Consider the following 24652-nt stretch of genomic DNA (forward strand, 5'->3'; position numbering starts at 1 on the left):
AACCTTTTAACTACTAAAAGATGAAAACAGAACTCCTACGTTCAAACATTAGTGAGTGTATTTGAAAGAGGCATTGCATTAGAACGACCAAGTAAAAGTCACGATGGAAAACAATACCAACTAAAAGTCAACAACAATGTAAAGAAGTGAAATCCTTTGTTGACAAAATATTCTAATAAAAACATACAAAGTTTAATGATAAAATTTCCCACAATTACACTTCATTCAAAACTCTAAAAAATAATCAAATCTCCTAAAAACTCACTCAAATTTTTTTTAATTCTAAAAATTTTAAAATCCTACCAAATCCTTTAAAATCTAAGTTTAATACCCCTCAAATAGTAATAAACAAACTTATCGGGTAAATCTGTTCTAAAACATAAGTTTCGGCCGAATAATTTAATAATTGAATCTTCTGGTGTCGGTCGACACCCTTCTTCAGTTGCGATGGATGATGCAAGTGCTTTGTATATTGTCTGGTTTATTTTATTGTTTGTTGTTTGTGGCATGAAGAGATCTTATTGCTTGTGCATATAGCCCAGTAGATGAGAGGATTGCCTCACTGAGTATTTATAAAATACTCATGCATCTCAATTTGTGTTTGTGGTGCAGGTAAAGGCAAAGTGTGATGGTGGAATCAAGACAATGAAGAGGAGGATGTTCTATTGGCTTGATTGGTTGTTGTCAGGCTTTTGTATGGTTGCTAGAGTTGAGTCCTTAGACTGTTGGCTAGAATTGTTGTTTCATTGAGTTATGTTGGATTGGTCTATTGGTTTAATTGTTAAGTTAATACTGGTTATTTGATTATTGGATAATTTTTTGGTTTAATGGTATCGTTTTATGTTATCCGTTGTTTTGTGATTGTGGTTAGGTGGCTAGTGGGTATGGGACCAATAGCTTAGATTATTATTATTATTATTATAAAAAAACGGGTCTGGTCGTTTCAGTTTGGTATCAGAGCCCTTACGGTTCTAGGTTTGGGTTCACTAGGCTTCTGTTGTTGATGTTGAGGATTTGCATGATGTGATTAATTATGTTAGGCAATTTTGTGTGGCATGGAGTCCTAGAACATCCTCTTCGAGCCTTCAGTGTGATTCTACGGTGAGTTTTTGTTTTGTGTTCTGTTGAATTGTTTGCTTAGCCTTCTGTTCGTGGTAGTGAAGATGGTTAGAGGTGGTGATGTTGCTGCTCGTGGACGCGGACGTGGTCGTGGTAGGGACAGAGGCCCAGCGGTTAGTGATACTGTGGATCAGAGTGTGACACCTGAAGGTGTTGGCGAGTTGCAGGGTCTCTTGGAGATTTCCATGAGTGTGGCCGGTGGAGGTACTGATACGACCGTAGGTGCTGAGAGAGTCGGTGTGGGCAGTGTCAGTGCCGGTATGGCCGGTGATGGGTGCGGGAGTCCCATCAAGTGGAGTCCCTGGAAGAGGTGTTAACCTTGCGGGCTTGTTGACACAGCTGTTATAGCAGTTACTGGGAGTAGTACCGGCTTAGGCACAGGGTAATGCCGTCAGTTGCGGTGGAGGTGCAGCAGCTAGTGTTCAGATCCTACCGCTGCAGATGCATGGAGGGCGACAATGGAACGTAAATTCTAGTCTCTCAGATGTCCTCAGGAGTTTTGGGTGGACATAGGGGTCCACAACCTGATTGGTGATGTTCACTTGTGGTGGAGATCAGTGGCTGCTAGGAGAGTGCAGAAGAAGATGACTTGGGCTGACTTTGTGGAGGAGTTCAACCGCAAGTATTTTCCTAGAGAGGCATTAGACCGGTTGGAGGTGCAGTTCCTTCAATTATCTCAGGGGACTCGGTCAGTGCGGGAGCTGCACGTGGAGTTCAGTCAACTTTTGATGTATGGGGGTTGGATGATGGAGTCCGAGGAGGCTCAGATCAGGAGGTTTATGAAGGCCCTTCATGAGGATTTGAGGGTCCATTGTAGAGGGCAAAGCTATGCTACGCGTGCAGAGCTGGTTGAGACTACAACAGAGATTGAAGAGGACATCTAGGCACAGTTAGTGACGGTTAATCCAGCAGTTCAGCCTAGGAAGACTCAACATCATGGAGGTTCTGGCAAGGGCGGTAAGCCTGCGCAGGGAACCAAGAGTAAATGGGAGGCTACGCAGAGTCCGAGTGGTGATGGGTGTTTTGGATGTGGTAGTATGGACCACAAGGTGGCTAGCTGACTCCAGAGGAGTGCCCGACGGCAGCACAGTTAGCGGGTTATGTATGCTATCATTGCAGGGAGCCTGGGCACATCAAGCCCAAGTGTCCCAAGTTTCAGCAGATGGTAGGGCAGTGGATTGAGCAGGCACCACGGATGTACTCGACGGTGGAAACTGGTGGAACCAATGTCGCGGTGTTCACATGTATAATTCCTGGTAGCCTGTCTTTGTGAATTTCAGTACGTTCAGATTATATGTTCTGCTTGTGATAAAGTGTTAGGGTTCTTAGCGCATGAGATTTGTGTAGGGGCCTTGTTGGTGGGCGGGTTTAGGTTCCATGTTATGTTTGATTTTGGACAAGTAATAGCTTCATTACCCTGGAGTGTGCAGAGATTGCTGATATCATAGGTGATCCCGGAGAGCGAGCGGGGGTTGTAAGAGTTGTGGGAGGCAAGTTCCTGAGAGTCATTGGATGGGAAAGGGGAGTTGATTTTCAGATCGAATGAGAGTCGTGGCCAGCGGTTTTACTTATCAGCCTGGTAGAGTTGTATGATGTTATTTTGGGGATGGATTGGTTGCACCGTCAATCGACACCAGTTAGGGTGTCGGTCGACACCAATGCAAGGACAATTCGATAACTTTGGCGAGTGTCAATCGACACCATGTGGAGGTCTCGGTCGATACAAACTAGGGTTTCGAGGATGTCGAGCATGGTACACCAGTTGTGGTGTCGGTTGACACCTTCTGGTGTTGGTCGACACCCTTCTTCAGTTGCGATGGATGATGCAATTGCTTTGTATATTGCATGGTTTGTTTTATTGTTTGTTGTTTGTGGCATGAAGAGATCTTATTGCTTGTGTGTATAGCCCAGTAGATAGGAGGATTGCCTCACTGAGTGTTTATAAAATACTCACGCATCTCAATTTATGTTTGTGGTACAGGTAAAGGCAAAGTGTGATCGTGGATTCAAGGCAATAAAGAGGAGGATGTTCTAGTGGCTTGATTAGTTGTTGTCTGGCTTCTGTTAGGTTGCCATATATGAGTCCTTAGAGTGTTGGCTAGGATTGTTGTTTCATTGAGTTATGGTGGATTGGTCTATTGGTTTAATTGTTAAGTTGATACTGATTATTTGATTATTGGATATTTATTGGTTTAATAGTATTGTTTTATGTTATCCGCTGTTATGTGATTGTATTTAGGTGGCTAGTAGGTATGAGACGACTAGCTTAGATTATTATTATTATTATTATATAAAAAAACGGGTCGGATCATTTTCTTCTTTAAAGGCTAGATTCATCTCTCTATTACTCTTTTTTCTTTTCTAGCTCATCTCTCTATTACTCGTTGAATATGTGTTTTGCTTGTTTTACCACAAACCCTCTAATAGTAACTTAGGGAGATTACTCTATGTATGTCTACATTGTTCCTTCTATGGATCTCTCGGAGATTAGGTTAGCCACTCAAAAATTTTCTCCTTAATCTCACACACTTCCTCATACCTCATTACACACATCATCACTTATATATACTGATTGATAATTGTTGCATCACCTAGCACTTAAATTAAACAAATCCATTTACACATATTGGTCTTTATTAACTTCTGGCACAAAGGCTTTTTCTTTCCTCCTCCTAGGAGTAACGCTTCTTAATTCTTCTCTTCTTCTTTAGATGCTCTCTGATCTTTCTTTTTCTTCTTTCTCTTTATTTTTCTTTTGCATGATTAAGCAAAGAATCAACTTCCAACTCCTCAAACTCCACATATAGGAATCCCTATTGATATGATATCCAATCACCATCTCATCTTACTAATGATAATTTATCAAAGTGTATTTTACATTTTTATTTTCAGTATGTGTAAATTTATGGGCCTTATCTCATTAACTCTTCATTCAAGCCCCACATTTTAAGAGCTATGTATGTTTCTATGTCATTATAGTTTATGTTTACTTTGTGAAGGAGGACTGATAATATTATTATTTTACCCATTTTAGCTATAGTTTTACTATGCATTTAGGAAGAGATTGATATGATTTCAAGATTTTAATGTCTATTATCATATATTTTAGGATTCAAGAAGGTTTTACAGGTTTTATAGTAAAAAGGACCAAAAAACAAGGAAAATATGTTTCAGGACAGACTCAGAGCTTTACAGTACGAGACACTTTTGAAGAACTTCCAGAACTCACATTTTGACGAGCGGAAAGCTGAAAGAGTTATCTTTCTCCTCTAAGTGGAATAAAGTCAATCCGATTTCTCAACAGGAAGATATGTCCGATTTATCGAGACGTGTTATAAACCAACAAGAAGATAAGTTTGAAGCCAAGTGGACTTTCATGACATTCCGATTAGCAACATCACCGCGGCCCGGCCCGGAGGAGTCACGACAGTCCAGAACCTTCCTCAGCCGTCCCTTGTCCTGCACTCAACCAGAAAAGACGTTTCTACCCTTACAAAACCCTAAGTCTTCAAAACTCTATAAATACTCATCTAAATCTAGGGTTTCAGTATGTTCATTGTGCCGCATTCATAACCTAAGGCAGCAGCCCTAAAACGACCAGAGAAGCTACACAACCTCTCTCGTCGTCCGCCGTTTGTCGCCCTTGGAGATCACCAAACTCTTTAGTTTTCTATTTGTTTTGTTCTTTGTTTCTAAAGGAATAAGATCCTACACTTTGTTTTACAATCATTGAAGTAATATCTAAAACCCTTTTCTCTATTTATTCTTTTATGTTTATGAATTTTTTAAACCTTGCTTTGATGATTCCCTTAAGCATGCTAAAATAGTTTTCTAGTTGGGTTTAATGGGATAATCAAAGGGGGAAGATGATCTTAGTTTAGGTGGCAATTTTTAGGGTTTGTTAGATTTATAATCTGTTAATTCTATACTTTAATTCTAGGTCTTTGCTTAATGCTTTAAGTTAGCCTCATGAACTAACTATGATCTAAAGTGTGTGTGCGTCGCCAAAAACTTGCATGTGTGCTTGACCTAGCTTAGATGTGTGTTGTGTCATAGGAAGCACATACCACTTACCTATGGAACTTCATGGATTAGAATCGAACCTGTTTTAAATGTTTTGATCTATGCGTCGTTGCCTGCGACAGTTGAGTAACGGAGTATAGAGATCTTAGACGGCTAGCTTGTGATCTATAAGTTAATGGTTCATTCGTGTTTCGTAGTTCGAGTCTTAGATAAACAAACTAATCCTAAACTTTCCTAGATAGATAGATCATTGATCCCTTGCGATTTCCCTTGATGTCCAATGCTTGTCTCATTTATTTTACTTACTTTTATTTACGTTTATTGCTTACTACGATCGTGACAACCAAAACTTCATTTTTATTGAGTCCTAGCCTTGCATCTCTTCCGACGGATTATCTAAAAAACAATTTTCTCTCTATGGGATCGATACTTAAATATTACTACCGATTAGCTGTGCACTTGCAGCTGTTGTGTGGTCTTTTTACGGTAAACGATTTTGAAGCGAAATATCACACGCATCAAGGACGAACCAATTTTTGTTTGTTTATAATAAATTTATGAATTTAAATAATTTATATGTAAAATCTGATACCACATTTTTTTTTAGATGATATTTTACCACATGTCTTAGAATGATTATAGGAATTTGCAATACACGTCAAAACAAAAAGAAAAGTAAGTGAGCAACATGCTCGCTGTTATTAGTGTACTTTGCAAGAAAACAAAACAGCTCATAGCCATGATTGGAGATAAGAATCACCTGCAGTGTAATAGCGAGAGTGTTGGGGGGTGGCGACAACGTTATGATGCAATGCGTAGAGAAACCAAGAGCCCTATTTTCTGTTTCAGTATTTTGTCTTATTTATGGAGCGTTGATGCCTTGATGGTAAGTTTGATACATAAATTATATAACTTGTTCGCTTTCAATTTCTTGTGGCAAAACAGGCAGCAAAGCATAGAAACAGTTAACTGTCATAGGTCGTGTTAGAATATTGAGAGAATAAGAAACAGAGTAAGAGACCGTTGGAAGAAATAAGAACATAATAGAAAGTTTTATTAAACTGAAGCTTGCTATCTTCTTGTTTTACAACAACACAGTTATATACAAGTCTTACGGTCATAACCATAAGTGACGTTACCAATGTTTGTGTCTTAGTCGAAAAGTCACGACTCAAACTTACAGGGTTCCCATCCTGCTTGGATCTAGTCTCTCTAACATTAAATTATATAATTCTCTTTCATATCTCGTACAAAAACTTCTCAAACAGTTTCATGTGTTCAGATTGAAGGGAAATGGCCAAGGATAAGCTGCCATCATTTGTAGGACTTGGCAGCAAAAAAAGACAAACCCTCGTATGCAATTGCACCAGGTCCAACAAATATGGGACGACCCCAACCAAAGTCTGCATCATACATTGGTAATCTGACCCAGCTTGTGATCCCCAAATTTGGGCATTTGTACGTAGATGCACAGCGGACCAGTGCTGACAGATCAGGCTGCATCTCCAAGTAGTCAAGAGCAAACCTCAGATAGTTATCGTCCATGCGAACTATAACATCATGAATATTTCCAGCAGCATACCATGTTGGCTTTGATAAAAGATCCCCTACAAGTGTCAATGGTGTCGCACTGAATATCAAATTGCCAAAGTAACCAGGGGGGCAGCTGCGGGCAAAGTCTGGACCTTCCATCAATTGCAACGTACAGCTTGGTCTCTTGGTCGTCTAGAAGTCTGCGCGCTTTGCACACTGATCTCCAGACGTGGCCAGCCAAGACCTCGTATGAGCTGTAGCTTACAGTGTTCCCATCCTGCTTGGACTTAGCCTTAAGAGCAAGAAGTAGGTCGCGTGATATTTTGAAAATAGAGACAGTGGTATCATCAGGGCCTTGTTTGGAGGACGGGATCCTTATACTAGGGGAAGGTTGATATTCAACATGATCAAAAGCAGGCTGAGGCGGATCCCTAGCGCGGAGAAGAGTTCGATCAATGAAGGGTGGAATGGTAAGGTCAAGACCACGGGCCATATCAGACCATGTATTGATAAAATGGAGACCAGAAAAACCATCGGCCACATGGTGTTGCATGCCAACCCCAAGGGAAGCTCCCCCACATTTAAAGAAGGTCACCTACTTCGTCAAGGAACAACTGATCAAGCTAAGCTAAATTAAAGAAAGACAAAGTTAGAAACCTAAAACACAAGGCATCAATTTTTAACCTGCAAGACGAGGAGCGGTAAAGTGTGGACGCTGACGGAGTAATCAACATCGGGAATAAGCTGTCGGAGAGTGAGGGAAGGAGCGAAGTCCCCAAGATCATCGATGACAGAGGGAGTATCGGCGAGAACGAAGAGAACACCTGCGTCGTTGCAATCGATCTCGATACGACCATCATCGTCTTTCTTTAAGCGACCAGCCATGGGGTAAAAGGGGACGAGTGCCTTGGAAAGAGCGTCCTTGATGACCTGAGGGTCAAAGAAATTGGAGGCTCCGGTTGGTCTGTAGAAGTAGACACTTGGGGTGTGGTACTTAGCGATGATGAGATCAACGTGGGAGTTCCAAAGATTAGTTGTTGGGGTCTCGGCGGCAGGCCGGACAATGGTGGAATCTCGGATGTTGATTTTCATAGTTGAGTTGAGATTGTTACAAAGATCAAACGCAAAAGAAGTTTGGGTTTTGAGGTTTTGACTTTGATCCGAGAAACTGTGTGACAAGGCAGGAGAGGAGAGGTATATAAATATAATAAGTGGGTGTGGTGACCAAAAGACAAAAGAAAGGAAAAGCACCTACCGCCCCCGCGGCCCCGTCCCCGCTTCTTCATCATTTGTCCATTTGATCAGCCGGCCGCTCAAAATAAAATGTTTGTGTATCTATCCAAGTGTTATCATATTTCAAATCGAAATTTTCCACAAAAAAAAACATAATTTATTTAGTATTTATCAAATAACAAAAGTACAAATTTTTTTTGTTGACCAAAAAAATATTCTGATTATTAAATATTTTATCTCGTTAACTTCAACAATGCTTTTGTTATTGTTTTTGTCACGTCAACAGAAGTAGAGCGATGTAGACACGATTAGATTTTCACATTCATAATCATAAGTCATAGCCATTGATAACTATTAACTGCTAATAGGTTAGCAGGTAACCGTTAGCTGTATTGAATATTACCTATTTTACCAAAAACGGTACCTGAGAAGCAAAAGGAAGAAGCGAAGAGCGAATATGCTTTTTAGTTTTAACAAAAAAAAAATGCTTTTTAGTTTGATACAACGGAAGACTTTTAAGCGAGAGAAGACTATTTAACGAGAGAATACTTTTTTTTTCTATCGACAAACATCATTCGAAGAGATTACAAAATTTGACTTCCTTTTTCTATAGCATTTTTTGCTAGATTATTAGCTATAATTCCTTTTTCTATCATTTTTAGGTAGACTAGGCTTTTGTTAGAGATTGATGAGAGTTTAGGAATGGAAGAATTAGTATTTACCCTCATAAGAATATCGTTACAATATAGTAATATACAAGCATATATATAGGAATATCATTAACCTACTTTCCTAACTAGTGAGATCATGTAGAATATTTACAAATCATTCACATGATTATGATAGAATTACATATCTTCTAGATATCTTCTTATACGTCCCCTCAATCTTAAGGTAGTGATGAAACAAATGTAGAATTAATGTCTTGAGATTGATCTTAGAATGGTAGAGCTAGTGCTTGAACAACACTATCGAAGTTTGCTTTCTGAGTCTTGGTGGTGACTATGTTAGATCTTGTATAGATCTGGTGATGGCTGTAAGCTGACTTGATTTTTGTTTGATTTTTTTTTGTTTGATTTTTTTTTTTGACTTTTTTTGTTTTGATGTTTTTTTTACTGAACTGAAAAATAACAAATAAAATTTTGAAGAAGCAATGATGGCTTGAAAACAGGAAAAGCACTATGGATTCAGAGACTCATAAGAAGTTTGAATGATGAAAACATTTTTTTTAACAAAATAAAAAATAAAATGAAAAAGCACTCTTGGCTTAGATTGAGAGGCTCATAAGAAGCTTGAATGATGAAAACAATTTTTTTTTTTTAACAAAATAAAGAAAGATAAAAAGAAGAAGCACTTGGCTTAGATTCAGAGATCCTAGACAAAGAAGAAGCTCTATAGCTTAGATTCAGAGGTTCATGATGAACTTGAATGTGGAAGCACTTTGCTTAATAACGTAGAATAAAAATAAAACGAGTTTGATCGTTAGATCTAAACTCGGGAGCAAACCTGCACTGATACCATGTTAGAGATTGATGAGAGTTTAGGAATATAAGAATTAGTATATACTCTCATAAGAATATCGTTACAATATACAAGCTTATATATAGGAATATCATTTAACCTACTTTCCTAACTAGTGAGATCATATAAAATATTTACAAATTATTCACATGATTATGATAGATTTACATATCTTCTAGATATCTTCTTATAGCTTTGAACCCACTGCTACGTTGGGTTTATTTAATACATTTTGGTAAATATTATATATGATTAATGATAGTTATGAAATTTGTTTTATAAAAACTTTTGAAATTACTATTAAGACAAAAAAATTATTTCAAACACTCAATTTTTAAAATTATAAATATATAACGTTATATTTAAACGTTATACTCTTTAAAAAATTCAAATCTGATAAAAAAATCATGAATTTATACTTAAACGTTATACTATTTTTCTTTCTCTTCTTCGTCAGTTTCCTCACATTCTTCCACTTAATAATCATTCAAAATCTCTTTTTTAGACTAGTACACAACTTGTTAACCAATCAAACTCCACGACCAAAATCATTGCCTCTTTTCTTGTTAAATTTGTACAATTCATGAAAACCAACATAGTCACCACATGCACTCAATTATTGATACTTTCACTTTATACTTATGTGGTTTTAGATTCACACGTATTGAAACTTCTCAAATCAAAATCCTTAATACTACAAAATTGTAAATTCTCAAACCAAAATTTTTAATACTACAAAATTATAAATTACTTGGGAAGAAAGTAATATGAAAAAATGTATAGCTAATAAAACATGTGTGCTTGTCTTCGATCCTTGAAACTGACTATTTTTGTGGTGTGGTGGTTGAATGATGAATGGAATGATGACTTATGAATGAATGGATGTCAGGGTGTTTCAATTCCCCTTATGCAATTGTAGTATAAGAGGTGTCAATCCAATCTGAGTGTTTGTGAACAATCAAGATGTGCATATGAGTCTAAGTCAAGCCAGATGTAAAGGTTGTTTGTCACTAACAATCCTATAATGAAATGGAAAGTGCAGAAAGTAAAACTACAAGAACTAGGAGGTAAATGCAAATGGAACAGAGTGATTATGACAAACAGAAATAGAAACTATGGAAATGCAAGTATTGAACTAATGCAAGGTAAGTAATGAACAGGATACTAAATGAATGCAACAGAAATGCAACTAGGGTGAGACAGGACAAACACAAATCATAAACACAAGTTCTGGGTTGGAACTCGAGCAAGCACTCGATCGAGTGCTGATCGAGTGCAGGGTCGAGCTGGAAAAATACGCAAAACAGAGCAACACAAGAAAAACAGAGCAATACCAAAACGAATCAAACAACAGGATTTAAGCTAAGAAATCAATAAACAAGGAAGGTCTTGAGGAGGGATTCATGGGCTGGACTATGATTGAGGTCATCTAACTTGGTCAACAAATCTCAAACAACTTGAGCTAATCTCTAGACATATATTTCTAAGACATGTTTAATCCACTCTCATGGCAAGAAACAATCAAACTCATGCATCTCTAGACTTGTTCTCACAAAGTAAAGAATCTACACAAGCAGACATTAAGCAATATGTCAAAAATCAAACAAGACTTCTAATCTCTTAGCAAGCCTAATGATAATCTCTAGATCTAGCCTTATCTATGCTCCTTAGACATTGGTATGATGCTAAGAGGCTTGAAATCAGATCCTACCCTCTCAGATATAGGATCAGCATTAAGAACATCTAGCCTAGAAGAGATCTACAACAATCAAGCTTGACCAAATCAAACAAACCACAAACACAGCCCAGCCTAACCCATCCTCAAGATCCTAAGCAACTACTCACAAGAACACATGATGAACATCAAAGTCATAATCCCAGAAAATGATGAAACTTGCATGATTAGATAGATAAAGCAAAGATCTACAATATTGAAGAAGGAATCAAACACGAATTCTTAATATCTTGAAAGGTATGGAACCAACAAAATCCAAGAATCCTTTGTTTTTCTCCTTTTAAAAGAAGTACAAGATCTATAAAATAAAAGTGCAAAAGGAATAATTCTAAAAAAAAGGTAAAAACTAGGTTTTAGACTCTCTAAAAAGCTGGACTCTTTTTGTGGCTGCAGGTACAAGCCCTTATATAGAAAATGTAGTGGAAGCCCTAAAAACGCTAGAAAAAAAAAATAGCCAGGCAGCTCGACCAACTCGACCTGGTGCTCGGTCGAGTGCTCGGTCGAGTTGGCTCCTCTTGTGCTCCTCCCACTCGGTCAAGTCCCTCTCAGCACACGGTCGAGTGTCTGGTCGAGTGGGCAGTCGAGTTGGACTCCGGACCTTGGTTCTTCAGCCTTAGCTCTCTTGCTTTCTCCTCATGATTGCTTCACTTCTCCTCAGCATTGCTTCCATGCTCCTTAAGCTCCAAAATCACCTGTTTATGCATGAAAAGATGCAAATGCAATACAACTAAACTCTAATGCAAGAACAGTCCTAAAGCTATGCAATAATGGTCAAAATGGATAGCAAAAGATGCAAAAGATGTGAATATATTAAGGGAAAACAGGGTAAAATATATGAACATCAATCCTTTTTCTTTAAACCCCAAAACTTGACTCAAACAACATCAAATCTAGGTCTTGTGACGTCAATCCTTCTTTTTTAAACCCAGAAATACTGAAAGAATATCAACTCATCTATAAAATCATACACAAAAACATGTATTAACGCTCATAAGATATAACAAGCACAAACAGAGATAAATAAGATATTTTCAAGATATTTGAAAATTGAAAATATAATATTTAATAAGACTTAAACTTTTAAAATTTTAATAGAGTTTAAATATTTATAATATTTTAAACTTTAGATGTAGTTTAAATATTTATAACTTTTCTATTTTTTATAGTTAAAAATTAATGATACTTAAACTTTTCTAATATTTTAAACTTTCTATTAAGTTTAAATATTTATAATATTTGAATCTTTTAAAAGTTTTAATAATTATAATATTTTAAACTTTTCAACTACATCTAAAGTTTCAATATTGTTAATACTTTAAACTTTTAAAATATTATAATATTTTTAAACTTTTTAGAAGTTTTAATTTGCTATAATAAACTATATAAAACTTTTAAATTTGGACGCCTGATAAATCAAGCTTCCTGTTCATTCGTAGTTGGAAGGATATTAGTCTTATTTATAATGGTTTCCAACCATCGTCTAAACTAATCTAGCCGATGTAGGACGTTGTACATAACTTATTTATAAGTATTATAATATATAAATTTTACATAATTTCAAAAATATTAAATATTGAGATGGTTGATCCCGATGGGTCATTTAGAAAATCTTAATATAGGTAATTCTGAAATTTTTTAAAAATGTTAATCAGTGAGATGTTGAATCTCTATCGGTTATTTTAAATTATAGGTGGACAGGTTTAGCAATTTATAACTCCTACTTTTGTCTAATATAGATTATGAGCTATAAAGGTTATAGTCGTGGAATCTTTAAAAAAGTTATTTCTTCATATGCTTGGACGATGTTCTTTATGTCCTGTAGGTGGGTTGCGTTGAGAGGGTTTTGATGTTTTGTTCACCACTTGAGAGATTGAGAGCCTTTTGATACAATGTTCCAACGTCTCTACACGACATAACGATATTGTATCCTAACCTCTTGACATGAATAACCGCCAACCTTAGGGTTTCAGCTTTTACTTCAAGAGATGTGTTCATGGGATTGATAGATGCCATACCTTGAAGGATAAATTGTGCATTCCTGTTATATAGAAACCAACCAACTCATGTACATTCGTTTGGAGAAAGTCTGTGTTGTTTAATTTCAGACATGGAAGGAAGATACAAGAGGCCATATCCCATGGCTAACTTTCCGATCTCAAGTTCTTTCCATCTGTAAGTTAGGACCCAAAAAGAAAGGAACTTTCCAATTAGAAAAGTTATAGAGCAAGAACGGATTTGAAAAAAAGAGAAAAAAACGACTGAGCCTCATGAATGAACCTGAAAATGAAAGAGCAGTGATGTTCCTTATAAGCACGGACAAAGGAAACAAATGCCTTTAATCCCTTCTCCAACACTGCCCGGTCCTTCATGGCAGCCGAACGTATCTGAACACGTTTATAGCAATTAGTAAACACTGTGACCCATTAACAAAACAAAAATAATATGTAGCTTGTTGGGTAATGGTTCTTATGGAAGTTGTTTTTGATGAAGGTTGATAAACTCTTTTCCGTGAATTTTGACTAGTGTTTGAGTTCTCTTGATTGAAAGCTAAGCTATCCTTTCATTGCTGAAAATCAAGATAAGCCTGTTAATAGTGTATGGGATGGACCACTTCTTATTATTAAACAGAAGATTGTTTCTCATCTTCCAGATAAGCCAACCAATGAAAGAGAATGAACTTAAATCCTTTCTTTGGTTTTTATTGAGGCTCAACATTAAATCAATATTTTGATCAACATAATTTGAAAAGAGAAATGTACCTCTAGGAGAAACATTTTTGGTAAGGGCCAAGATTTCTTTATTGATTGTACATTGGAAGAGAAAACAATTTATGCTTTCTGTATCTTCACCACATCGCTGGCAAGTATCATCTACAATCATTTTCTTCTTCTTTAAATTTTCCGCAATTGGTAAAGGACTATGAAGACATCTCCACCAGAAATGCTTTATTTTCCAAGGCATATTATGAGTCCAAACCTTTGCAAATGGCTTACCAGGAGAAGTACCATAGGAGGAATTGATTGTGGAAGTAGTGTTATGTGAGAGCGTACATTGAAGATGATACCCAGTGTAACATCCGCGAACCGGAATCCCAGTTTAGAGGATGCATTGGTCAATGCAAGGTCAGTTTTCACGAACGATTTTAAGTTAAACATTGCGTATTGGGGTTAGGAAGACCCTGAAATCGTGTATAAAAGGGGGAACTCGAGGGTTTGGCCGATTTTGGCCGTTTCTGGAGGAAAAAAAAGAGAGGAAAATGTTCTTGAGTGTTCTTGAGGGTTTTGAGAGATTTGAGGCTGTTTCTGTAAAGATCTGTAGTTGGGATCATTGTAGGAGCTTCCTAGAAGTGTAGATCTTCCTGTTTGAGGTTCGGAATCTTCTTGGCAAAAGTGAGTGCATGACCATGTCTTATCTAAGCTTGAGATCTCTCTGATCTGCTTGTTTATGTGAATATTTGGCTTGTTAGAATGTTGTTGAGTCACAAGAAGCTTTGAGAAGGTTTTTGTGGCTTTGGTTTGTGAGTTTTGGTGGTTTAGGGACGGAGATCCAACGAGAAGCTTTGGGGGAAACTGATGCTCGGCATGTGCATCGGACGATGCAATTTGTGTGTCGGTCGATGCAATGCGAGGATGACGCGGTTTGACCTAGGATGATGCGGACATCGATCCTACCATCCAAACCGTTGAACCAGATCCTGTACCACATCCTGTATCAGAAGTATGAGAAGGCCCTATGACACGATCAAAGGCTAAACAGCTAAGGAAGAGGTTTAACCTAGCCGTTCAAGACATCGTAAGATCCCTAGAGCTGAAGGACGTCAACTGGTCTATACCACCATCATGCCGCCACAACAGATATGATCACATTGCCGAGGAAGATCTTGCTAAAGCCTTCAACCAAATGAGCCTTGACCAAACCAGTTCCCCATGTATGAAACCTCTTTTGGCAGGTTAAGGAACCTCAAGAAGGCAAGAGAAGACATTGGAGCTGCAAGAGACGTCTGATACAAGCTACACTTTCGAAAGCGATCAAGATAGTGAAGATCAAGACCAAGACATAGAGGACATGTGTAACATCCGCAAACCGAAATCCCGGTTTAGGGGTTGCATCGGTCGATGCAAGGTTGGTTTTCTGTGGGCGAGTTTAAGTTAAACGCTGCGTTTTAGGTTAGGAAAACCCTTAACTCGAGTTTTATCTCATTAGTCGTGTTTAGCCGCTTTTGAGAGAAAAGAAAAGAGAGAAAAAGTTCTCTAAGTGTTCTTGAGTGTTCTTGGTGATTTCTGGTGATTGGAGGCGTTTCCTGTAGAGATATGTAGCTGAGATCGTTGTAGGAGCTTCCTAGGAGCGTGTTCTTGCTTGTTTAAAGTTCAGAAACTTCTTGGCAAAGGTAAGTGCAGGACCATGGCTTATCTAAGCTGGAGATTTCTCTGATCTGCTTGTTATGTGTTTATTGGCTTGTTAGATTGTTATTTGGGACGTTAGGAAGCTTTCTCGTGGCTTGGGATCGAGTTTTGTGGTTGTAGGAACGAAGATCCGACGAGAAGCTTTGGGGGAAAACGATGCTCGGCATGTGCATCAGTCGATGCACTTTGTGCGTCGGTCGATGCAAGTGCGAGGACGGCACGTAAAACCTAGGGTTTTCGTGCTATGTCGTGCATGCGTTGGTCGATGCATATCTTGCGTCGGTCGATGCATATCTTGCGTTGGTCGATGCAAGTGAACCTTGCATCGGTCGATGCATATCTTTCGTCGGTCGACGCAACCCCAACTGGTGTCGGTCGATCCATGTTTGGTGTCGGTCGATGCAGAGTCCTGGTTTGTTATTGTTGATTGTTGATTGTTGGTTGATGGTTAGAGATGTCTCTAATGCTTGTGCGTATAGCCCAGTAGATGGGAGGATTGCCTTCCTGAGTGTTTATAAAATACTCATGCATTGCAATTTGTGTTTGTGGTGCAGGTAAAGGCAAAGTGTGATCGTGGAATCAAGGCAATGAAGAGGAAGATGTTCTAGGGACTCGATTGGTTGTTGTCTGGCATTGCTAGGTTGCTAGAGTTGGGTCATTAGAAACATTGCTAGGTTGCTGGTTCTATGTTTTATGTTGATTGAATTTTAAATATTATTTATGTTATGATTATTGTTTTATTATTGGAAATTTATTGGATATAGGTATTTTTTATTCCGCTGTTGGTGGTGATTGTGGTTAGGTGGCTAGTGGGTATGGGACCACTGGTTGTAGTTTATTTATTTATTATTATTATTATTATTACTTACTATTTATTATTTATTTAAAAAAAAACGGGTCAGGTCGTTTCAACATGGACGAGCATCAAAAGACTGATCAAGATACTCTAGAGGAACTCCAGGAAGACCCCTACTTCATGAAACAAGCCAACAAACAAGTACAAGACAAGAACCCTGAAGTAGTTCATCGAGTAGTACAAGAAGTGGTTCAGAGAACATCTATTGGGCCTAGATCACATCCAGGTAAGTTTTGTTCAATGTTTTCGATCCTTGTAGGTTCCACCAACCCCAACAACGGCTAGAAGGTGTGCTCATCAAGAGAGATCAAGTCTACTTTAATATTTTCTTTAATTAGTTTATTTACTTTCCAAAAACAATGGTTTGTGTTTGATTTTATTTGTTTTTCTTTGTTGCATTATTTTGCATTTATTTTTGGCCTAAGGGCTAGCTGAAGGACTTTTATAAAGTTCCCATGCATCAGTTGTACGATTTTTCACCTTTGATATTAATAAAATGCTGAATTTTCTTACTTCTTCTCTTTAAGTGTTCTTAAGAGAATAAGCTTGTTCTTTGTCTTGTTTGTGAGAATCCACAAGGCTAACTTCGTGTACTGTATCAGAGACCAATCATATCTCTGTGGTGTACTTCGCTCCGCCAACACTTCCCTATACCGATCCCACACGAGAGAAGCGACCGCCATCGTGTCATATCTACATCATCGACAATCTTTCCTTCACAAGAGAGAAGCAACCGCCAGCTTGTGAGGCCATCATCTCTATCTCGGTACAAGTCTCACCACCGAGTCTTGTATCATCTGGTATTAGAGCACAGTTCACGTTGTTCCCTTGCCAGGTTTATCTCTTCCATTTACTTTCATTTGATTTGTAGCTTTTGTTTTATATAACAAAAAAAAATATTAAGCACCTTAGTTCGTCACAGCCTTGTCTCTATGTGTTTAGTTTTATTTACAAACCTTAAATCAAAAAAAAAACAAAAAAATATTGCAGTTTGTTTCCTTAAGTCGTCTGTTTCAGTCTTTGTATTAGTTGTTGTACTAGTTCATCTCACATTAAAAAAAAAGAAGAATTATTATTATTTCATCTTCAGCTTTTGTTTCATTGCTTTTGTTGTCTAATACTGCTTGTCAATCGTAATTAAAAAAAGTTTCTTTTTATTTTTCTTTGGGATTTCCTTTTTCATTTATGTGGTACGTTGATCCTTTGTTGTTTTTGTCTAAGTGCAGATCCGTTCTAGACACTCACTATGGGAGAAAACGCAGAAATACCCCAAGACGCCATGATGCAAATGATGAGAACCCTCACAGAACAGTTGAGAGAGCTTGGCGATAGGATAGGCCATTTGAAGCAACCTCAACCGAGGTTGATGATGGACCAGTCCCGGAACGTAGGAATGTCCGCAACGAGGAGGAAGAATCCCTTGACATGGATGACAATGATATTGATCCACCACCAGATCCATTACAGCGTCAACATCAGCGGAGAGAAGATCCTTTGATGCAGAACTGCGCTCGAGAGGTAGAACCACGAAAATAAAACCGAGATGTCAAACTAATACCTCCTAATTTTGCAGGAAAGTCTAATCTGGAGGTTTACATGGACTGGGAGAGACGTATGAAATACATATTCCAATGTTATGGTTATGGAGAAGCTCGAAAGGTAGCCCTCGCATCGGCGCAGCTCACCGTCAATGCCTTGTCATGGTGGGATAGGACGGTAGCCGATAGAAGGAGGCAGCAGTTTGCTACCATCAGCAGTTGGGGACATACTTATTTACAGTAAGTGTCATTCTGATCACATTAAACATCTAGGGTTAATTTTGAAAATGCTTCGGAAGGAAGGCCTTTATGCTAACCTAAAGAAGTGCTCCTTTTGTACTGATAAGTGTGTGTTCTTAGGTTCTGTAGTGAGTAAACAAGGCCTACAGGTGGATGAGGAGAAGATTAAGGCAATAAGAGAATGGTCTACTCCAACTTCGATTGGACACGTTCGCAGCTTTCATGGTCTTGCAAGCTTCTACAAGAGGTTTGTCAGGGATTTTATTACAGTGGTTGCACCAATGACTGTCGTGATCAAGAAGAACGTGCCCTTCTCATGGGGAGAAGCTCAAGAATAGTCCTTCAACACGTTGAAAGAGAGGCTCACACAAGCACCGGTTTTAGCCCTCCCATATTTTGAAGTAATATTTGAAGTAGAGTGTGATGCATCAGGCTTGGGAATTGGAGCTGTACTACATCGGAGAAAAAGACTCGTGGCTTTCTTCAGTGAGAAGTTGAGTGGAGCTACATTGAACTATCCAACCTACAACAAGGAGCTTTATGCTTTAGTTCGAGCACTGGAAACGTGGCAACACTACTTGTTATCCAAGGAATTCATCATTCACACCGATCATGAAACCCTCAAGCACCTCAAGGGTCAGACTTCACTCAAGAGGAGACATGAAAAGTGGTTGGAGTTCATTCAGACGTTCCCATACGTAATAAAGTATAAGAAAGGCAAAGACGTGGTTGTTGATGCTTTGTCAAGGAGATATGCTCTTATAGCTACGACGGAGGCTAAAGTAATGGGATTTGAGCATATCAAGGAGTTGTACAAAGATGATCCAGAATTAGGAGAGTGCTACAAGGAGTATGGCAAAGGATCATACCAAGCATTCTACCTGCAAGATGGGTTTCTATTTAGAAACAAGCGGTTGTGTATTCCTCAAGGTTCCATGAGAGTATTGATACTCACCGAAGCACATGGTGGAGGTTTGATGGGTCACTTTGGTGTCGACAAAACCTTGGTCGTGGTAATGGAACACTTCTTTTGGCCCCATCTCAAGAAAGACGTTGAGATATTTTGAGCTCGATGCATTGTTTGTCACAAAGCAAAGTCTAGGTGACATCCTCATGGTCTTTACTTACCATTACCATTCCTAAAACCTCTTGGGTAGATATTTTTATGGACTTTGTCTTACGATTGCCAAAGGTTAAACACAAGGATTCAATCTTTGTTGTCGTGGACCAGTTCTCCAAGATGGCACACTTCATCCCATGTGACAAGACCAATGATGCGACTCAAACCGCAAATTTGTTCTTCACGGAAGTGGTGCGCCTCCATGGAATTTCAAGGACAATAGTCTCCGATCGTGACACCAAGTTCTTGAGTCACTTTTGGAAGACACTTTGGAGAAAGCAAGGTACCAAGCTTCTATTCTCCATGACTTGTCATCCCCAAACTAATGGACAAACTGAAGCGGTAAACCGAACTCTCTCTACTTTACTTAGAGCCACTCTTGGTAAAAACATGGCAATATGGGTTGATTGCATTCCTTTTATCGAGTTTAATTATAATCGCGCTGTCCACTCGGCTACAAAACTATCTCCTTTCGAGATAGTCTATGGAATTAACCCTTTGTCTCCATTAGATTTAGCACCCTTGCCTCAAATAGAACAGGTTTGCCAAGATGGACTAAGAAGAGAAGAAATCATCAAGAAGTTGCATGACAAAGCCAAAGCAAATTTGGAAAAGAAGAATGTCGAAAACAAACGCAAGGCTGATCGGGGGAGAAAGGATATGTTGTTTAAACCAGGAGATTGGGTCTGGTTGAATATGAGGCCTGAGAGATTTCCAACACAACGACCCTCTAAGTTATCACCAAGAGGCGATGGTACATTTAAAGTTCTTGAGAGGATCAATGACAACGCCTACCGTTTGGAGCTACCAAAGGAGGTAAAAATTTCTCACACTTTTAATGTATCTGACTTGTCTGCTTATGACCCAGGAGATTCAGTTTATTCTTAATGTATATTGCTTGATTAGCTAACTAGTGGTTGAACATAGGCGTTTTACACATCACAAGTGTTGTAAACTCACTCGTAATAGCCTAGACAAGTATCGTGTTATAACCTGCGTCAGTTGAGTTATAGAACTTTACGGATTAAAATCAAACTTGCTTTAATTGTTGGGATATATGCGTCGTTTCTTGCAAAAGTTGAGTAACGGAATATATAGACTTTAGATAGGTGATTAGTGAGTAGCTTATCTCTCGTTCATTCGTGTTTCGTAGTCCAAGAACGTTTAACCATTTAACTTCCAATCTTATTCCCTTTAGGCTTAGACTGGTGCTTGATACCCTAAGAATTCCCTACAGCCCAATATTCCGTCCATTTATATTTTCTTAGATTATTCGCATTTAGTTATTGTTTTCTTTAGTTACAAACCTAACCAAAACCCCCCATCTTATTATTGTCTTAGCCATAGTCCTCTCTAAACAAACTCTTAACGTGATTTATTCGTCTCTGTGGGATCGATCCTTAAATACTACTACCGATCAACTGTGCACTTGCAATATTTCGTGTGGTCTTTTGAGGTAAAAGATTGAAGTGAAATTCCACACACATCAAGCTTTTTGGCGCTGTTGTCGGGGACCTATTAAGTCACTTTCGGGTTTAAGATTAGGATTATCGTCTAGGATCTTTTATTTTTGTTTTTAGACTTTAGTTTTGCATTTATATTTCAGTTTACTTTGATATTGTCTTTTTAATTTTCAGGAACTCTAGAGTTAGCTCAATGGAGAACCAGAACCACAATCTAGGAGACCTTAACGATCCTCCACCTGGGAGGAATGGTCAAGGAGTTGCTATGGATGACGAAGAGCACGTCCAAGAACATGATGATGTTCGTGAGCAAGATCAAGCTGATCCATTCGTTCAAACCATTGCTGAATTTGATACCCCTTATCAACACATTCAAGACCGGTCAGTGATTCAACCTACAAGACCGCCACAAGGTCATTTTAAAATAAGCCCTCAAGTTATCACCTTAGTGAAGCAAAACCAATTCCATGGTTTTAGCACGGAGCACCCAATAGAGCACATTGAACAATTTGAAGAAATATGTGGAGTAACTGCCACATCCAAGGAGTCTCAGAAATACTCGATGTGCAAACTTTTCCCGTTTTCCCTTCAAGACAAGGCAAGTAGATGGTTGAAGTCTCTGCCTCCAGCATCGCTTACAACTTGGGAGGAGTGTAAGGCCGCCTTTCTGAATCACTTTTACACGAGATCTCGCTCCAACCTCTTGAGGAGTAAGATACAAGGATTTAGACAAGAAAAAGCTGAATCATTTAGTGAAGCTTGGGAGCGCTTTAGAGCATATGAGAGGGACTGCCCTCACCATGGTTTTACAGATGGTGGATTGATGAACAAATTTTATGAAGGAATTGACCCTAAAAACCAGCTATCTCTAGATGTAGCAAGTAACGGTAATTTTGCTACAAAGACGATTGAGGACGCTCAGATTTTAATCTGCAATCTAGCTGAGAGCAACGACAACTACCGCTCAACCCCTTCGGACATAGAGGAAGACTCTAATCAAGCCTCGGATATTAGGCAGCTTAAAGAAACAATGAGTTTCATCGTCAAGCACATTCGGAAAGGAGACGACACATTCAAAGATGAGGAAGAATTTTGTGATGAAAAAGAAGAGTTGAATTACATTGGACCTAGAAGCAACTATCAAGGGAGGTCTTATAACCGAAACTTCAAAGATCAAGGACATCAATTCAACCGAGGCAATTTCTGACAAAGAGCTACATTTACCGACTTTCAAGGTTTTCAAAGGGGATTTCCTAATCTAACCACGAGAGATCAAGGCCCTGACTTGAGAGATTGGATACTAGAAATTGAGGCCAACATGCATGCTTCTACAGAAGACAGAAATTTGAAGATAAGCGATATGTACAAGGATCTGAACGACAAGATGACATCCCTTACAATCAAGGTCAATAACCTCGAAATGCAGGGTAAGGAAAACATGTTTAATCTTGAGAAATACAAGGAGCCCATTTTGGAGACCAATGAGCAAGTGCTTAACTTAGCAAACTTAAAAGCTATAACGTTGAGGAGCGGAACAGCCTACAAAGAACCAGAATATCCGGAAGGTTACTTGGAGAAAGATCGAACACCAGAAGTTATCCCCATCGAAGAAGAAGAAGGAACCATAGGGGAGAAGGAAAGAGAAGAGCTTATCCACGAGGAGATCACCAAGGACACTCCACCTCTCGTTCCAGCTCCGACGCGCATTTCTCAACCCAAGGTACCATATCCAACTAAAGTTTCTAAGAAAGAAAAAGAGAGGGCCAAACTTAAGGAGCTTGTCGGCCAATTATCGGTAAGGCTACCTTTTGTTGAAGCTTGTGCAATGATTCCCCCTCTAAGGAAGTACATGAAGAGTATTTTGACAAATAACATCAGTCTAGAGGATGGCGTCATGGTGATTACGCAAGAGTGCAGTGCAATTCTACAAAATAGCTTTACTCAAAAGCGAGGAGATCCAGGCAACTTTGTTTTATCATGCAAGATTAAAGATGAAGTTTTCAAACGCTTTCTCTGTGATGTGGGATCAAGTATCAATATGATGCCATGGTTAGTTGCTAAACGCCTGGGATACCATTTTTTCAAGCCCACGAAGATCTCATTGGTCCAAGCGGATAGATCGATTTGACGCCCCGTCGGGATTCTAGTTGATGTACCGATCGTCATTGGAGACTGCCAAATCCCTACAGATTTTGTGATTTTGGAGCTTGAGAAGGAGCCTAAAGATCCTTTGATACTTGGCCGTCCTTTTCTTTCCACTGTCGGAGCCATCATTGATGTTCCTAACGGAAAGATCGACTTAAACATTGGAGGTTATGTTATGAAGTTTGACATGAATGAATCATTGAAGCTATCGATTTCGGAGAACTTAGATAACCCGATCTTCACCATCAATGATTTGGAAGAAGATACTAGCGGAGCATGCGTAGATATATTCTTTGATGACCCCTTGGAGATAGCATTGACCAGAGCTCAAGAGGAGTACATCTTCCAAAAAGAAGAAGTCGAAAACTGCACAAAGATTCTTGACTCCGCTGAAACTTGTGAGAACATCGTTGCATATCTTGATCTCAATGAAGAGAACGACGCTCCTACACCTCCTAGAAACACACCAGCCGCTGTAGCAGATCCGTGGAGCGAACTAAGAGCCCCCAAAACCGAGCTCAAGCAGCTCCCCACTGGTCTCCAGTACGCTTTTCTTGGACCTAACTCTACTTACCCTGTTATTGTTAACTCAGGTTTAAATGATGTTGAGACAGTCGTGCTTCTCGCCGAGCTGAGAAAGCATAGAAAAGCGCTAGGTTATTCACTTGAAGACATTCAAGTAATATCTCCCGACCTTTGTATGCATAGGATCCATTTGGAAGAAGGATCCAAATAATTCCATTAAGCATCAAAGGAGATTGAACCCAAACCTTAAAGAAGTGGTCAAGAAAGAAATAATGAAGCTCTTAGATGTAGGAGTGATATATTCTATTTCAGATAGTGCATGGGTAAGCTCAGTTCACGTGGTACCCAAGAAAGGAGGAGTGACTGTCATTAAAACCGAGACCGATGAACTGATCGCAACAAGGACGATCACTGGCCACCGTATGTGTATCGACTACCGGAAGCTTAACGCTGCAACAAGAAAAGATCATTTCCCCTTACCATTCATCGATCAAATGCTAGAAAGGTTAGCCAATCACCAATATTATTGTTTACTCGATGGTTTTTCAGGTTTCTTCCAGATTCCAATCCATTCGGACAATCAAGAAAAGACGACGTTCACCTGCCCCTACGAAACGTTCGCCTATAGAAGAATGCCCTTTGGTCTATGCAATGCTCCAGCCACTTTCCAACGCTGTATGATGTCCATCTTCACGGAATACATTGAAGATTTCATGGAGGTCTTCATGGACAATTTTTCATTTTACGGTTCGTCGTTCAAAGCGTGTCTAGCCAATCCCGAAAAATTCCTAAAAAGATGTGAGGAGAAACATCTAGTTCTTAATTGGGAGAAGTGCCACTTTATGGTGAGAGATGGCATAGTTCTCGGTCATAGAGTGTCCGAGAAGGGAATTGAAGTAGATAAAGCAAAGATTGAAGTTATGATTAATCTGCAACCGCCAAAGAATGTTAAAGGAATAAGAAGTTTCCTTGGGCATGCTGGGTTTTATAGATGTTTCATTCAATATTTCTCCAAGACCGCAAGACCACTCACACGCCTACTTTGCAAAGATGTGGATTTTGAGTTTGACAAAGATTGCCTTGCTGCATTCCACAAGATTAAAGACGCACTTGTCTCAGCTCCGGTTGTGCAAGCACCAGATTGGGAGCTACCCTTTGAAATTATGTGTGATGCCAGTGATTATGCAGTTGGAGCTGT

The 24652-nt window shown here is 38.9% G+C and overlaps 1 non-coding gene and 1 pseudogene across 2 annotated transcripts; both read right to left on the reverse strand.

The window, feature by feature from the left end:
* Positions 1-6171: 6171 nt before the first annotated feature.
* Positions 6172-8034, reverse strand: LOC104742333 (shikimate O-hydroxycinnamoyltransferase-like; annotated as a pseudogene). The gene is made up of 3 exons (XR_015580630.1): positions 7931-8034; positions 7360-7843; positions 6172-7270 (listed from the first exon to the last, which is right to left on the reverse strand). The product of XR_015580630.1 is annotated as a shikimate O-hydroxycinnamoyltransferase-like (transcript).
* Positions 8035-21481: 13447 nt separating this feature from the next.
* Positions 21482-21591, reverse strand: LOC147928705 (small nucleolar RNA R71). Its single transcript, XR_015581158.1, has one exon. It is a non-coding gene; the product is annotated as a small nucleolar RNA R71 (small nucleolar RNA).
* Positions 21592-24652: the final 3061 nt, after the last annotated feature.

Source organism: Camelina sativa, chromosome 14 (genome assembly GCF_030686135.1).
Source record: "Camelina sativa cultivar CO46 ecotype springtype chromosome 14, ASM3068613v1".
NCBI lineage: Eukaryota > Viridiplantae > Streptophyta > Magnoliopsida > Brassicales > Brassicaceae > Camelina > Camelina sativa.